This window comes from Mandrillus leucophaeus, unplaced genomic scaffold (assembly GCF_000951045.1).
Source record: "Mandrillus leucophaeus isolate KB7577 unplaced genomic scaffold, Mleu.le_1.0 Scaffold1225, whole genome shotgun sequence".
NCBI classification, from domain to species: Eukaryota; Metazoa; Chordata; class Mammalia; order Primates; family Cercopithecidae; genus Mandrillus; species Mandrillus leucophaeus.
Window position 1 is genome coordinate 379,386 of NW_012100599.1, and position 15,834 is coordinate 395,219.

A 15,834-nucleotide genomic window follows, 5' to 3' on the forward strand; every position below is an offset into this window, starting at 1 on the left:
ATTAATGCCTCAAATAGTTATTTTACAGTCTGAATGGAGAGTTTATTATCTTCTTTGTGCAACAGAAAAATGTAATTGACTACTCACTGGTAGCATGTATTCTGTATTATATATGAATCTTCTTTGACCAAAACTTTCGAGAGGGTAGAAAAGCTTTTGCTTTGGAAGAAGGCGTGACCACCCTCCTCTCAAACTGGCCTGATAGGAGGGAAGAAGGAGGGAGTGCTCTCAACAGAAAGTCCTGTTTTTCTAAGGTGAGTGGGGAACATCTCACCACTGTGAGGACGGAGGTTTTTGTTTCTTGGCGTCTTTGCTGAGACTGGAAAAATCTTTGCCCAAATCTCTGCTTTGTTAGGCAGTTTGAGAAGACATCAGCATGTAATTTTTAACCTTTGTAGAATAACTGGCTTCTGTGTTTGAGGCAGGGCAGGGGCAATCTGGCCATGACTTTTCCTGTAGCCTCTTTACCATGCTTTGTTTTAGAACACATCATTGCCCTCAATAATGCAGAATGTATTATGTTAAGTGAAAAACTTCGTGCATTTCTTATGTCCACGAGTTAGACTCTTTCTCCAAGTCCAGTTGTTCCTAGAATAATTGATACGGCTTAGCGTTGAGAGGAACACAGTTCAGAAACTAAAGTGGCAAACAAGTATTTCTGAATTTTCAAGCTTCGTTTGCATCTTTCAGAGAACATTAGTAACACTTTTTTTTTGTTTGTTAATATTTTATTGTCACCCAGATGGCAGTTGGGTATACAGTCTCTATACTTTATACTTTTTGTAAATAAAAAATTACAAATTTTAAATAGCCAATGGTTGGTTATGTTTTCAGAAAACATGATTAGACTAATTCATTAGTGGTGGGTTCAAGATTTTCCTTATTATTATAGCTCCAGAAAATTCACCTACCTTTTCTCCCTTCTTAAAAAGCTAGGTTGGCGTGCATTTGACTTCATACTCTGAAGCAACATCCTGACAGTCACCCACATCTACTTCAAGGAATATCATGTTAGAATACTTTTCAGAGAGGGAATGAAAGAAAGGCTTGATCGTTTTGCAAGGCCCACACCATGTGGCTGAGAAGTCAACTACTCCAGGTTTATCACTTGCAGCCTCCAAGGCTTCCTGAAAAGCAAACTTCTGCTTAATTTGCTTCACCATTTTGGCTGCTGGGGTCTTCTAAGAAACATTTCTAAAAGGTATCTCCTCTGTCTCTTGTTCCACACTGTTCCACTTCTTCTTAAAACTCATTTTTACTTCCCTATCCATACCTTTCTGACGTTTCAACTGCTTTCCCCCAGCCCCCACCCCGAAGTTCTTTATTATGTAGACTTTTTTTTTTTTTCAGTTTTGGTATAACTTCTAACCAAGGAGAGCCAGAAAAGTGACCCAGCCACAGGGATTTGTCCATTTTGTGGGTGGGCTGGTGGGGGTGGCCTCGGGAGAACTTGATGGAGGCAGGATTATGACAGGTCATTAATAATCATAACTGTTTTTTATATTTTTAGTTTTTCTTATTACACAAAATATCCATGTAGCATAATAGCTAGTTTTTGTTACACAGGGACATGCCTTGTAGTTGTGCTTTTTGCCTTGGCGACATAGACTGTGTATACCTAGGAACAGTGGAATCACTGCAGTGGAATTGTTTATGAATGTTTCGTAATGGAAAACTGTTTATGTGATAAATGAAACTGGGTTAATTACGATTGAATAGAATTGGAAGATAGCAGATCTTAAGGTACCACCCCAAACCCTGCTGTGTCACAGATTTTGGCTGATAGCATCTTATTTATGTTGAGAAGCTGGTTAGGCAGGAAGGATGTGTGGTCTGGATACTGCATGAGCCAGCTTGGCATTTAAATTTGCCAAAGACTTTGAAGCATTGCCACATTAAAAAAAAGTCCCTGTGGTAAATTTCAACATTCCCAGCTCCTATAACTCTGCATGTTATTATTTTTAGCCAGCGTGACATCTTTCCACAGCATCACCGAGTGCCCAGTTGTCCATGGCGCTGAGCAGTGTCCACTACTGTGAGGCCTGGTTCCAGTCCTACAGAGGCTTACACTCAAAGCCATGAACAGTTTTCATTTTTATTAATAGAAGCTCAAGAGTTTTTCCCAGGCAAATATGTTGGCTAGCTGTACAACTTTTTTTTTTATTTTTTAATTGCAGGGGTGGGTGGTGTGTGTGTGTGTGTGTGTGTGTGAATCATTTTCTTGAAATACATAAATTCTTAGAAAAATAATGGCTGGAGAGTTGTGAGTAAATGAAAATTTGGTAAACAGGCGGCTTTTCTGTGATGAATAAAAATGCATATGTTTTGGAAGCAAGGCCCTATAGGATCTTGTCCCCTGCTTCTCTTAGGGCCTATGCCGTCCATGTCTCCCAGTGAGCACGAGGCTTCACCACACTGGCTTCCTTAATGTTCCCCAACACGCCAGCCATGCTCTGCCACAGGACCTTGGCATTTCAATTTCCTCCCCCTGCAAGACTCTTCCCCACTAACCTACAAGGCTGGCTGTCTCACTTTCTCCAAATAGTGGCTTCTCCCCGAGGATGTTTTGGGCTACCCATCTGCAAGTTTATTCCTTCTGCTGGGGCTTCGGGATTTCATATTCTGCTTCTTAATTTTTCTTCTCTTTAGCACTTATTAATATCTAGCACACTATAAAATTTTAAGCTCTTTATTTTATTGATCTCCTTCCTCCCTCATATAACCTTCCTAATACTATGGTAATTGTAATTTTTGATGGTATTCCCGGTGCCTGGAAGAGTGCCTGGATCATCACAAGTGCTCAATAAATAATGGCTGAATGGAAGGAGGGAAGGAAGAAAGGTTGTGAATGACTCTTGTTGGCTTCTATTCATCATAACTGACCTTCTCCATAATTAGACAACCCATTGTAAGCTAGCAATCAGCTTCTTCACTGTGTAGAACAGCCTGTGATTTTGAGGTGAATTTTGAGGTGTTCCGGCAGGCTTCTTGATTGGTAATCATAGGAAGTAAACTTTCATTAGTATCTGCTGTATAGAGGCATGTTCTGTGAAACCAGTAAACACCTCTCTCTCTACATGATTCTACTATTTCATACATTTCCAAGAAGTCAACAGGTAGTAACAGATGCAGCCTGATTGATTTCTGGGAGGGTAATGACAGAGCATATTTGCCGTGGGATAGGTAAATGGAATCCTTGGCACTGAGATTCCATTATCTTTTGTCTACGGATAAAAGGTGTATGACTTACTTATCATTTAATTCCACACCCGGCATTAGCAGGACTGATAGGTGAGGGGCTAGGAAGAGAGGGACTTGTGCGTGGCTTTGTAAATAGCGATAAAGCAGTGGGAACGTAAAACGCAGCTTGGCAGGGTCTGCCTGAGATTTTGCTGAGTCCATAGCAATACTTAATTAACTGTGTAAACATTCTATTCAAGATAAGACTATAACAGTTGCCTTGGGGAAAATTCTTTTAGTCAATATTTGTTTGATCTTTTGTATAGTATTTTGGCTTTGCTGTTCATGCTATAGCAAAGCTCCTGTTATAAATGCCGTTTTCAGGGGATTTGCTGTGTTTGCATACCAGGTCAGTCCTGGAAGAGGTAAAGGATTGGAATCACTGTTTAAATAGAGGTTCTAAGGGTTTTCAAGCAAATCTTTAAAAGTTGAAATACTTTGTTTCAATCAGTTGTCAAATAATTATTGAAAACCTGGATTAAGTACTCTGGGAAATCTGAAAACATAGGATAAGATCTTTGCCTTCAGTTTGCTTATGCTCTAGCTATAGAAATAAGACTTGAATCAGTAGATATAATAGAAGGTCCATATACTAAATAATAACAATGGCTGTGATTTCCTGGACACTTAACAAGGACTGAGCACCATCCTAGGACTTTTCTAAGCATGAATTAACTCATTTAAGTCCTCCAGTAGCACAAAGAGGCAGACGCTTTTGGTGAGTGTGAAGTTTTGCACAGAATAAACAATGTCATTTGGAGAAAGAGAAGAACAGGGAATCAAAGAGCCACGAAGGAAAACTTCAAGGACAGGGTCTCTCAGTCCAGATGTTAAAGATTGGGAGGCAAATGGCTTTTGCAATGGGAAGAAGAAAAAGGGCATAATGGCATTGGTTGTTTTGCTGGTAACATTCCTTTTCTCTCTTGAAAGTTGTTTTACCCCCCTTTTTTTTTGAGCTAGAGTCTTGCTTTGTCACCCAAGCTGGAGTACAGTGGCGCAATCTCATTTCACTACAACCTCTGCCTCCCAGGTTCACATGAGTCTCCTGCCTCAGCCTCCTGAATAGTTAGGATTACAGGCACACACCACTACACCTGGCTAGTTTTTGTATTTTTGATAGAGACAGAGTTTTGCCATGTTGGCCAGGCTGGTCTTGAACTCCTGATCTCAAGTGATCTGCCCTCCTCAGTCTCCCTATGTTTTACTGTTTCTTGATTTTCAGCACACGTTCCTCTGGTGAAGAGGATAATAAACAAACACATAAGTAAACATACAGGAGGTCAATATAGTAAATGCTATGAAGGATAACACGGGAAAGGGAGAATGCTAGAATGGTGAAGGAGGGGATTTGTTATTTTATTTTATTTTATTTTATTTTTTTGAGACACAGTTTTACTCTGTTGCCCAGGCTGAAGTGCAGTGGCATGATTTCAGCTCACTGTTGCCTTTGCCTCCCCAGTTTAAACGATTCCTGTGCCTCAGCCTCCCGAGTAGCTGGGATTACAGGTGAGCACCACCATGCCTGGCTAATTTTTGTGTTTTTAGTAGAGATGGAGTTTCACCATGTTGGCCAGGCTGGTCTCAAACTCCTGACCTCAAGTGATCTGCCCACTTCGGCCTCCCAAAGGGCTAGGATTACAGGTTTGAGCCACCGTGCCTGGCCTGGATTTGCAATTTTAAATAGGGTGGTCAGGAAAGCCTGAGACATTTGAGTCAAGATGGAAGGAGGAGAGAGAAAATACTGTAAAGGTATTTATGGGGAGAGCCTTCTAGGCAGAAGGAACAGCAAGTGCAAAGGCCTTGCGATGGGAACTTAACCTCGTTTATTCAAGGAACACCAAGGAGGCCAGAGTGGCTACAGAATAGTGAGCAGGAAGAATAGTAAGAGGTGATGACTTCATGGGTACTGCATGCCCAGTCACTGCTGGGTTTAATGATGATGATAATGGTGAGGTAGGCGGAGCTGTTGAGAGTTTTTGAGTGAGTGGAATGGCAGGCTAGCAGCTGTCACTGCTTTCTGCAACCCCGTGCAGTTGTAGCTTCCCTTGCTTTTCACTAGCAGGCCCAGCCCAGCATATCTCTTGGTCTCTGACCCATTGTTGATGTGGGCAGAGGCACCCTGACAGCTTCACACCCATTAGCTGGCAGGTAGAAAACCAGCTGAAGCCCTGAGTGAGAGAAGGCATGTGCCCTGAATGACACCCTTGCTTCCACCCTCATGGTGTTCTCTTGATCCGTGTTTCTGAGTTTCTTCTTTGATTTCCTGCTGTTACTGATATGCTGGCTGGGTCCTGGGATCTGCCTTGTTGTTGCCGTCGTCCTGTCCAAGCCCACTGCCATGATGCTGGGAGGCAGTGTTGGTTCTGGGCTGTGTCCTGCAGCTGTTTGGGGCTCTGTGCTGTGCAGAATGTTAGGAAGATCCGCTGTGCTGCTGAAGCCTCCTTTTCTTCCACTCAGTGCTTTTGCTTATCATCCTACCACTGCTGTGTCTTCTTGGATGACAGACTTGGGGACCCAAGTGGGCACGGGTGCCTGCACTTCTATAAGTACCTGCTGGACTGTCGCCAAAACTCTGCAAGCAGGGTGATGCTCTCAGGTTCCCTCCAGCCTGGATTTGCCTGTCTCTGATCCTTTCCCTTTAGCCCATGTTGCTGATCCTCTGAGTTACAAGCAGAAGCTAAATGAGAGAGGGAGAGGACAGCAACCTCGGGTGAGGGCGTGGAAACCCAGACCAGGGTGACTGACGGTCGTACGAAAGGAGAAGGAGGGCGGCAGTGATGGGTCTGGGGAAGGAAGCCTCGACAGACCATGCTCCGTTGGCTTATGGAGACTCAATAGAAAATCAGAACCCATACAAGCATCTAAGGATCAGTATTAATCCAGAAGTTTCAAATGCAACGAGTGCTTTCAGAGGATCTTATAGCCAAGACATGACCAAATTACATACAGAAGGTGTCTGCTGTGGAGCCCTGTGAGTGTCCAGGTGGGGTGGGTCAATATGGGTTCAGGTCAGAGGCTCAAGTGAATGTTTACTCAAAGGGTTGACCACAGGGCCACTTTTGTGATGGCACATGTGCACACACGCATGCATGCATGGATGTGTACATGTGCACACACACACACGTGCTCTCTCACTTATTCTGTCCTTTTGTTTTTGATTTTAGTTGCAATTATTTCTATATAGATCTAAAACATCAACTTTAATGCCGTTAATAGGAATAATTATATCTCATATAGGCCTGATTCTTCAGCCTACAGAGTAGAGGTTGTTCTCTGAGGTTTCCTCCCTGCTTCCAGCAACATGAAGCTGACTTCTAAGGGCACGCACAGAGGCTTTTGGCAATCAATTGTCAATCAAGGTGTGCTGATGGACCCTTCCAGCCTCAGAGAAGAGTAACTGGGGTGAAAAAATGTTATTATAATAAAAAGATAATATTGCCATGATCCTAGAAGGTAGCTAAATGAAGGGAGGTTGCCTCTTTGAAGAAAAATGTTAACTAAGTGATCTCTCCGGGCCTACCACTTACTTTCCTGGGAAATTGATTAATTTGAGTTAACATTTATTGAGCTCCCAGAATATCCTACGAAATGCTTTAAAATTTTAAAATACAATTTATTTTCTGAATAGGTAATTTACTCATATTTAACATTTAAAGGCGACAAAAGAATGTACAGTGAGAATCCCCCACCCCATTTTTCCTCCTTTAGGCAGCTAGTTTTTTTCCGCAAGGCAACCCATATTAGCAGTATCGTATATATTTTGTTAATACACAATACAGTGTGCTCAATCAGTGTTAATAGTCTTAAGGAAAACAAGGTGCCTTTTCTCTTTTTAAGGACTTCGTATTTCATAAAACACAGTGAGCCAATCAGTCATATAGAAATGTATTTTAGAAACTTTTACTATAAATCCAGTGAGTATATAATTCCTAGATACTCCATAAACTTTATGCTTTTGATTTTTAAATTCAGAAATCTTCCTTCCCCTCTATTTCCCTCCCATTTTATAAATTGTTCTCAAATCTTTGGCACTCGCTGTTGCTTCCTTATGGGGCAGTGCCAGCGCTGATTGGATAAGTAGTAAACAAATATTATAGTAATAGAAAAATGTAGACACAGACAATCAGGTGTAGATTGACTGTGTCTATTTAGATGGGTCTATATGTTTATGGCTGTGGTTTTACATTGTGTTTTGCAGTGTGTATATTTTATTGAACACATTTCTGACCAATTTAGACTTAATGTATATGTTTGCATTAAATCTATTCATGTGATGAAGTTAAATAGTTCATAGGATACTGAAACAAACAACAACCAACAAATCATGCTTTTAAACTGTTTAAAAGTTGTCAAACTTCTCTTGGAGAAAAGAAAAAAGAAAACTCATTTATTTTTTGTAAGTGAAGGAATAGAGGGCAGAAGTTAGACAAACCTATAACTAATGTGCATAGTTTGAATATGACCTGTGTTTGACTACAGGTTTGTGGAAAATCTTAACAAAAAGGAAAGTATAAAGTTGGTCATATGACAATCCTAGTTTTGTTTTTCTGTGGTACATACCCAAGAAATACTTCTGATCACTAAATGTCATATATTCTGAAAAGCAGGTAAGATAAATATGTAATCCATATAATTTTAAAAACAATGTTAGCAGAGTACTTTTCTGAGTGTATTCGGCAGTGTTGGTGGATGAGTGAAAACATGCAGAGACCAAAGCAAAGACAGAAACCCTTAGAAACTATGGCCAGTGCTACAGGGCTGATGAGGCAGGAGGCTGATGGAGTTTAAGGCCAATCTAGGAGAGAAGGAGAGCCCGGAGAAGAATCCAGAGGAGCGGGAGAATGGGTTTTGAATATAGGAAAGTGAAATGTCAGGATTTAACGCTGGAGTAACTTACTAGCTATCAGAGTAGCACTAGAGTAACTTACTAGCTTTCCTGCAGCCTGGGGAGGTGAGGGCTTTATTTCCTGGCATGCCTTATATAGCGACCTGGACGGAATAGATTAACTTTGCAAATATGATCCCTTTGTATTTGGAAACCTTATTTTTATACATTTTGATTTTTTTTCTTAAAGAGAATGCAGCATATAATAAGAAGTGATAACTATAGTTTAAAAAAATTTCCCCAGGACTCAGAGAACAGCTCTTGGAAGTTTTCAGCCTAACTCTAGAAATCTATTTCCAAGGGAATGGTTGACACACAGAAAAAGATTTCTCATAAAGATGTTCTTTGAAGTGTAATTCATAATAATGAAAAATTGAAAGTGAGTTATTTGTCTAACAAGAAGGGAATGGATAAGGAAATGGTAGTACTATGTCCATTTTACCAGTAAAATAATATTTAGGGTATGTTTTAAGTTAGGTATGAGGCAGAATAAAATTCTATGAAAAAAAGACAAGAAGGGAATGTTAATGGTGGTTGTGTATATGTGATGAAATTTTAAAAAAACTGTTCTGGATCTAATATATGGGCTATAATGTGGATATATTACCTTAAAAGGTAGAGGAAAACAATCATCACTAAAAAAGACCAAGAGTTGAAAGTGGATGGAAAACTTGGTTGCCTTAATTCAGTGGAGGTTGTTATGAATATTTTAAACCTCAGATGTTCAGGCATTTTTGTGAATTCTTTGGCTGTGTAGTGCTGAGGTTAAGATGTGCTGGGGTTGGAGTTGGTTCTGTGAGGAGGAGGAGGAAACTCTTATAGGGAGAAGTGGAAACATTCCTAACCCAGTAGGTGCAGGGTTTGTAGCCCCGCAGCCCCACATGCATGCCTGGTATTTGTAATTTGCAGTGATGACAAACTGTGCCTCGGGCCATAGCCGAACTGCTGTCTGTTAGAATGCATGGCCATGGACGACTTGGTGACCAGTGGCCTGTAAAATGCCACAGAATGCCCTGGCAGCTAATTTTTAATTCCCAGGAAGCTGCTTGCAACTTTGCAAAGATAAGGCAAAAGATCAGACTGGGGACATGCCCAGAGCATAGGCCGCCCCCAGTCATGTCTTTGTAGAAAAGTCTGGAGAGCAGTGAAACTTCCTCGCTTTCCTGCAGCCTGGGAAGGTGAGTGCTTTGTTTTCTGGCATACCTGAAATAACTGCCTGGACATGATTGATTAACTCTGCAAATATGATCCTTTTGTATTTGAAAACCTTATTTTTAGACATTTCGATTTTTTTCTTAAAGACAATGTGGCATGTAATAAGAAGTGAGAACTATAACTATAGTTTAATTTCTTTTTGTAATTTCCCCAGGACTCTGCTGGAGCAGGACTTCAAAGTGTTTGTTTTCAGCCTGCTTTTAAAGTGATTTGAAGAGAGTGGCTTTGAAGGTTTCCATCCTTACTTTTTCATGTATAGTATCTTGTTTTTTAAAATTGGTGAGCTGAGCACATCCACATAAATACATACAATTATAATTGCCCCAATTTTAAGCTCACTTGTGCCACAGTGAAAACTCAACACCAATTAGCACAGTGAGCCAGCTCTGATCCTCTGAAGTGCTAGGCATCTTTTTAATGGACAAATTGCAAATTTAATAACATAAAAACTGAAGTTAATCACACTGGCATCTATTCTTCCAATTTGTCATTTGGCTAAAAGTGATCTGATGTCATTCAGAAAGAAAGCAAGTTGGAATGGCCTCAAGTCCTAATGGTGTAGCTTTGGGCTAAAGCTGAGTTGCCTCCTTGAAGCAACTGCTGCTGTTTCCTGGAGGGCAGACTTTGTTAAAGTGTCTGTTTCTGAATTGCTCAGACTCTTAGGATTCACTTGAGGAATGTGACAGTCAGCACTGTTAATTCACCTGCTAGGCTGAGGATGTCAGGTCGCAGTGCCACATTGTCAGGGCAGGGGTCACAGTGCCACATTGTCAGGCCAGGAGAGGGTTCCTGAATGACTGAGGGAGTCCCACTGTGGCAGCAGAAGGAACGCCGCCGTCACCTTGCACCCCTGCCTCCCTTCAGAAGGCGCCGTGATCTCTGCACGGAGGCCTGAACATTTCCTGCTATAATGGGGTCTTTATTTGTGTTTGCTTTTGCTTCCCTTCCCATTCATAAAATGTTCTGCACATATAGCATGTGAGTATTTTGGAGAGCATAATGTCTTCCTATAAACCAGTGACTTAAAACCTGGGGTTGCCAGCCAGGATAATGAGTAGAGTCTCTAAAGTTTCCTGGTCCTTTGGGGGTTAATCAGTGACCTTGGTTTTCTCAAGCTATACCTTTGTCTCCTTCCATGGTTGCCACACAACACAAGGGGGAACACTCTTCCCATACAGTGTACCTAAGAGGAACTCATTTCAGAGATAGCTATGGAGGTCTGGCCTGTTTTAAAATTTGAAAGAACAAATAGAAATTTCTAAGATTGTCATCACTGAATTTTCGCTTTAATGAGACTGACCTTCTCCCTACTGTGCTAATGAGGCACCTAATTTCTACCTCTAAAGACCAACCTATATAGCCAGCATGGTGGCTCATGCCTGTAGTCCCAGCAGCTTCAGAAGCTGAGGTGGGAGGATCGCTCGAGCCCTGGAGTTTGAGACCAGCCTGGGTAGCATAGCAAGACCCCCTTCTCTAAAATATTTATAAAAATCGGCAAGGCATGGTAGCTTGTGTCTGTCGTCCCAGATACTTGGGAGGCTGAGGCAGAGGATCACTTGAGCCCAGGGGTTTGAGGATGCAGTGAGCTATGATCATGCCACTGCACTCCAGCCTGGGGCAACAGAGTGAGATCCTGTCTTTTTTTTTTTTTTTTTTTTTTAAAGACAGACCTGCAAATATTACCATGGTGTGAGTTACTTCTGAAGTCTAGTTTGTGAGCTCAGCTCTAAGCTCTGTGAGGGTGGGGCTGGTGTCTGTTTTGTCCTCCAAGGGTCTAATTTCAGTGCTTGGTGCTTGGACTGGTATCCAGCTTATGGCAGGTACTTAGTTAATGTCTCTCAAATGAGAGCATTTCTGTTTCATAAAATGTAACTCTAGCTGTACTGTTCTAGCTAATACTAAATTGAATCCAGATATTACTATGTTTAATGTAATTTGGACTTTTGCCATAGCTGATCCATAATAACCAGAGATCAATTCATAAAACCCTAACATAAAATCTCATATTGATCACTTTTAGAGGTTCCTTTTTATTTTCTGTGGCTGCGTTTGAAATGGACACCGTTGTGCAAGGTTTTTGCTGGACTGCTGTTTTTGGAAGACAGTGTAGATTAATTCTGTATTAAAGTTCAGAAGTGATTCCGAACTACCAGCCTCCCTTGAAGTCTCATTACTTATTAAAATGCCATTTCTATTCATATTCTCTTTTTTTTTGTTGCCTCATTTTCAGTAACTACATTCTTTTTAGCAGATTCAGGCGTTTGAAGAGTAATTCGTTCTCGCAGTGGGAATTACAAGTCTATGGGGGAAGGTGTGCTGGTGTTGGCTTAGATTTCTAGGGGTAGAAGGCACCTTCCGGGATGTGCTTTAGCCCCCAGAGTTCCCTTTAGACATCAGCATCTTAAACCAACGCACCCAGAAGGGTTAGCAGGCCTCCAGAAAAGGGGAGTGTGTCATTTCTTTCCTGCTCACAACCTTTTGCAACAAAATTTATCTCATTCCTGAATTCTAAACTAGATGGCTTTGTGATCTCAGGCAATCTGCTCTATTTCTCTGCACTTCTTTCCCCGATCTCTGAGATAAGGATAGCACTGCTTTGTTTATCAACATCGCCAAAGGGGCTATGTAGGTGTGTTTTTGTTCGAGTTGCCATAACAGCGTAACAAACTGGTGGCTTAAGCAACAGAAATTTATCATCTCGCTGTTCTGGATGCTAGACTGAAATCAAGGTGATGGCAAGGCTGGGCTCCCTTGAAGGCATTAGGGAAAGAACTGTTCCAGGTCTCTCTCTCCTGGCTTCTGATACTTCCTATGCTTGTGGCCGTATAACTTTATAACTTGTGTTCTTCCTGTGTGTGTGTTTGTGTCTGAATTTACCCTTCTATGAGGCCACCAGTCGTGTTGGATCAGTGCCCATCCTACTCCAGTATGACCTCATTTTAACTAATTACATGTGCAATGGACCTGTTTCCAAATTCTGATGAGGTACTGGGGGTTAGAAATATAACATGTACATTTGGCGGGGGCAACACAATTCAACCTGTAACAGTAGGCAAGAAAGTCAGATAGAATTGGGAGGTCTGATGTAGCTTTCTCTCAAGTTCTCTATTCTTTCTCACTTTTAGGAATCCAGTATATTAGCTGGACATGGTGGCTCATGCCTGTATCCCAGCACTTTGGGAGGCCGAGGTGGGCGGATCACCTGAGGTCAGGAGTTTGAGACCAGCCTGGACAACACGGTGAAACCCCGACTCTACTGAAAATACAAAAATTAGCCAGGTGTGGTGGTGTGCACCTGTAGTACCAGCTACTAGGGAGGCTGAGGTAGGAGAATGGCTTGAACCTGGGAGGCGGAGGTTGCAGTGAGACAAGATCACGCCAGTGCACTCCAGCCTAGGTAACAGAGCATGACTCTATCTCAAAAAAAAAAAAAAAAAAAAAAAAAAAAGAATCCGGTATATTAGGCAATGCCAACTTAGGACACATAGATGTGCTATCTGACCAGGGTCCTGTTTATAAAGAGTAGATGGGAGTTAACTTATATGAAGTCAGTTTAAGTCATGATGTTCTTATGCTAGGACCTTAGTAACCTCTAGGTCCTTTCCTGAATTTAGTTGCTCCTGTGGAAAGGTGACTGGATCTGGGCCTGGTGCTGTAAACAGATGCAGACAGGTGGCACTCTCAGAGGACTGCTGGGCCTTGTTTGTTTACTGGCTTCTTGAGATCTCAGATGGAGGACATGATAGAAGATCAAAGGCCTTTGTAATTACTTCCCCTAGCAATTGTTGCCAATGCCTGCAGAGTTATTTGTAAGACTGTGGCAGAAGCTGTGTCTAATTTCACTTTACATACAGACTAGATGTTAGCTCCCAATTGCCTTGAGCTCTTCACTTTCTTTAAGTTGATGATTTTAGGTAATGCCACCATTTCTGAGGTTGTTTCAGAAGTAGAAGTCAGAGGTCTCTTGGGGTGGGGACATTAAATTGTTTTCATATTTTGAATTAAACTTTTTATTGACATATATACATCTGGAAATTTAATCTAGATATTACTGATGTTTAATGTAAAGCTCGTCGGCTGAGCCTGCTTGGGTACAGTCAAAATTCAGGCCTCCTTTACCACCACATTGCCTGTAGGAAACAAGGAACTCAGTGTGTGGAACAGTTTTCTGTGTATAGATAGAGGCATACAGTTTAATGAATTCTCACTCAGAACGTACCTGGGTAAGTGGCATCTGGATCAAGAAACAGAACCTGACCAGCAAGCCTCTCTGTCGTGCCCTTCATGATCCCTGCCCCTGCTCACTATTCTGAGGTCTATCAGCATCAAGATTTTTTGCTTGATTTGAATTTTATGTCCATATTTTAAAACACATTTAATTTTTGTTAGTTAAAAAATTAAATAAATATCATATAATCCTAGAGTATGTACTTTTTAGTGTCTGACTTCTTTAGCTCAACATTATATGCAGCTTCACCCATGTTGTTGCCTATAGTGAGAGTTCGTTTATTCTAATGGTTGTGTGGTATTCCAGTGAAGACTTCCTGTTTGAGTAATGCAAAATCCTGTCTTCTATGAGGTATTGTGTAGTTAAGTCCTGGAGTCACTTTCCGCATGGTTTTCCACACTTCTTTTTTACACATGTTCATGTTGCTGCTCTCACAGATTCAAATGCCTAACTTCCTCGATGTTTGCAGGTTTCCCTACCCCACTTTATTCTCTCCCCATGGGATATTTGAAGCTTATTTTCTCCCCCTTAATAACTGACTGCAGTAACTCTGAGCAGGGAAACATCTGGTTAAGTCTTTTGAACTTTCTGACATTAATGTGAAAAGAGAGATATGAGCACTGGCAAAATGGTCGATTAGGGAGGCCCCAAGAGGAACAGCTGGATGAGGTCATAGATCTTCACCTCTCTTGCTTTCACTGCCATGATAGACAAAACCCACGTCAGGAAGCAAGCTGTGATTTTGACTGTGATATATTCTTTCACACGATAAATGATTATAGATGCCTAGACATGCAAGAATTTGAAGGGGGCTTGTATTAATGGTTTTTAGAAGAGAAATAGTGAAGTTCTTCCCACTCCCAGTACCAATTCCTGCTTTTTCTAGCAAAGATGACTTAGCGTTACGAATGTAAATTATATTGCAATTTTTTTTTTGCCTTTGCTGACAGCGTTTTCCATTCAGTACTTGATAGTATTACTTAATGATACTATGGTAAAGATTAACCCCATCTGGAAATCGATGAATTATAGTAAATGTGAGACACTTAGAATGGTGTCTGGCATGTAATGAGTACTGAAGAGCTGTGGTTGGCACTGTTATTATTTGAAATCATTTGAGGCTCCTCTTGTGGCAGTGGAGGGCCCAGGCTGGGTGGACTTCCATTGTGTGTGAATAATCACCATGTAGTAAGGCAGCTGGAAATGCTTGTCAGCGTTACCTGGCTGGGTACAGCCATAATTCAGGACTCCCTTTCTACCCCATTGCCTGTAGGAAATAAGGAATTCAGGGTGTGGAACAGCTTTCTCACTGACTCCCTGGCTGCACCTGGGTGTGCCTCTGGACAAGAAACCTGATACCAGCATGTAGAGCAGATGCTCCTGCTGTCAGATAATGAAGCCAACGCAGAAATCCATGTCTCTGGGCTAAACTCTGGAGAGGTTGAATAAAGTACCCTCGAATGGGAATAAAATGGCACAGGGGGGCGTACCTGCAGAGCAGTTTCTAAAAAAGGAAAGCGCTTCATGCATACCATGCCTGTGTTGCAACAGCATACAGTTAGCATTTTGCTGTGTCTGCTCTTCTGTCTCGCTCTCCCTCTTAAGTTTCAGACATCATAGCATTTCACCCCTAAATACTTGAGATGCATCTCCTGAGAACATTCTCCCTACATTACCATAATGCAGTATTGTACTGAAGAACTTAACAATGATTCTGTTTTATTATCTAATAGTATCTAGCACATTTTCAAATTTCCCTGCTTATTTGAAAACAGCTTTTTCCAACACGGGGATAAAAATCAAGATGCATGCATTGTATTTGGTTATTCTTCTTTAAGCAGTAGCAGTCTCTACACCTTCCTTTTTAATTTTTTGAAGAGTCTAGCCTAGCTGTCTTAGAGAACGCCCCATATTATGGGTTTCTTGATGGTTTCTTTACATGTCATTTACTTGTTCCTCTATCCTGTGTATTTCCTGTAAACTGAAAGCTAGGTTTACAGGCACGAGTAGATTCAGGTTAAACATTTTTTGCCAAAGCTACTTCATAGGTGATGCTGTGAACTTCGTATGGCACGATGCCCTGCTGTCTCAATATTACTGATGTTGAGCTGATGACTACTAGATCTTTCCACTGTAAAAATACACTTTAGGCCGGGCACAGTGGCTCCTGCCTGTAATCTCAGCTCTTTGGGAGGCCGAGGAGGGTGAACACAAGGTCAGCAGATCAAGACCATCCTGGCTAACACGATGAAACCCTGTCTCTACT

At 41.5% G+C, this 15,834-nt stretch overlaps 1 pseudogene; it reads right to left on the reverse strand.

Annotated features, from left to right (window-relative positions):
• Positions 1–843: 843 nt before the first annotated feature.
• LOC105533107 lies at positions 844–1,163 on the reverse strand (annotated as a pseudogene).
• Between the last annotated feature and the right edge of the window lie 14,671 nt (positions 1,164–15,834).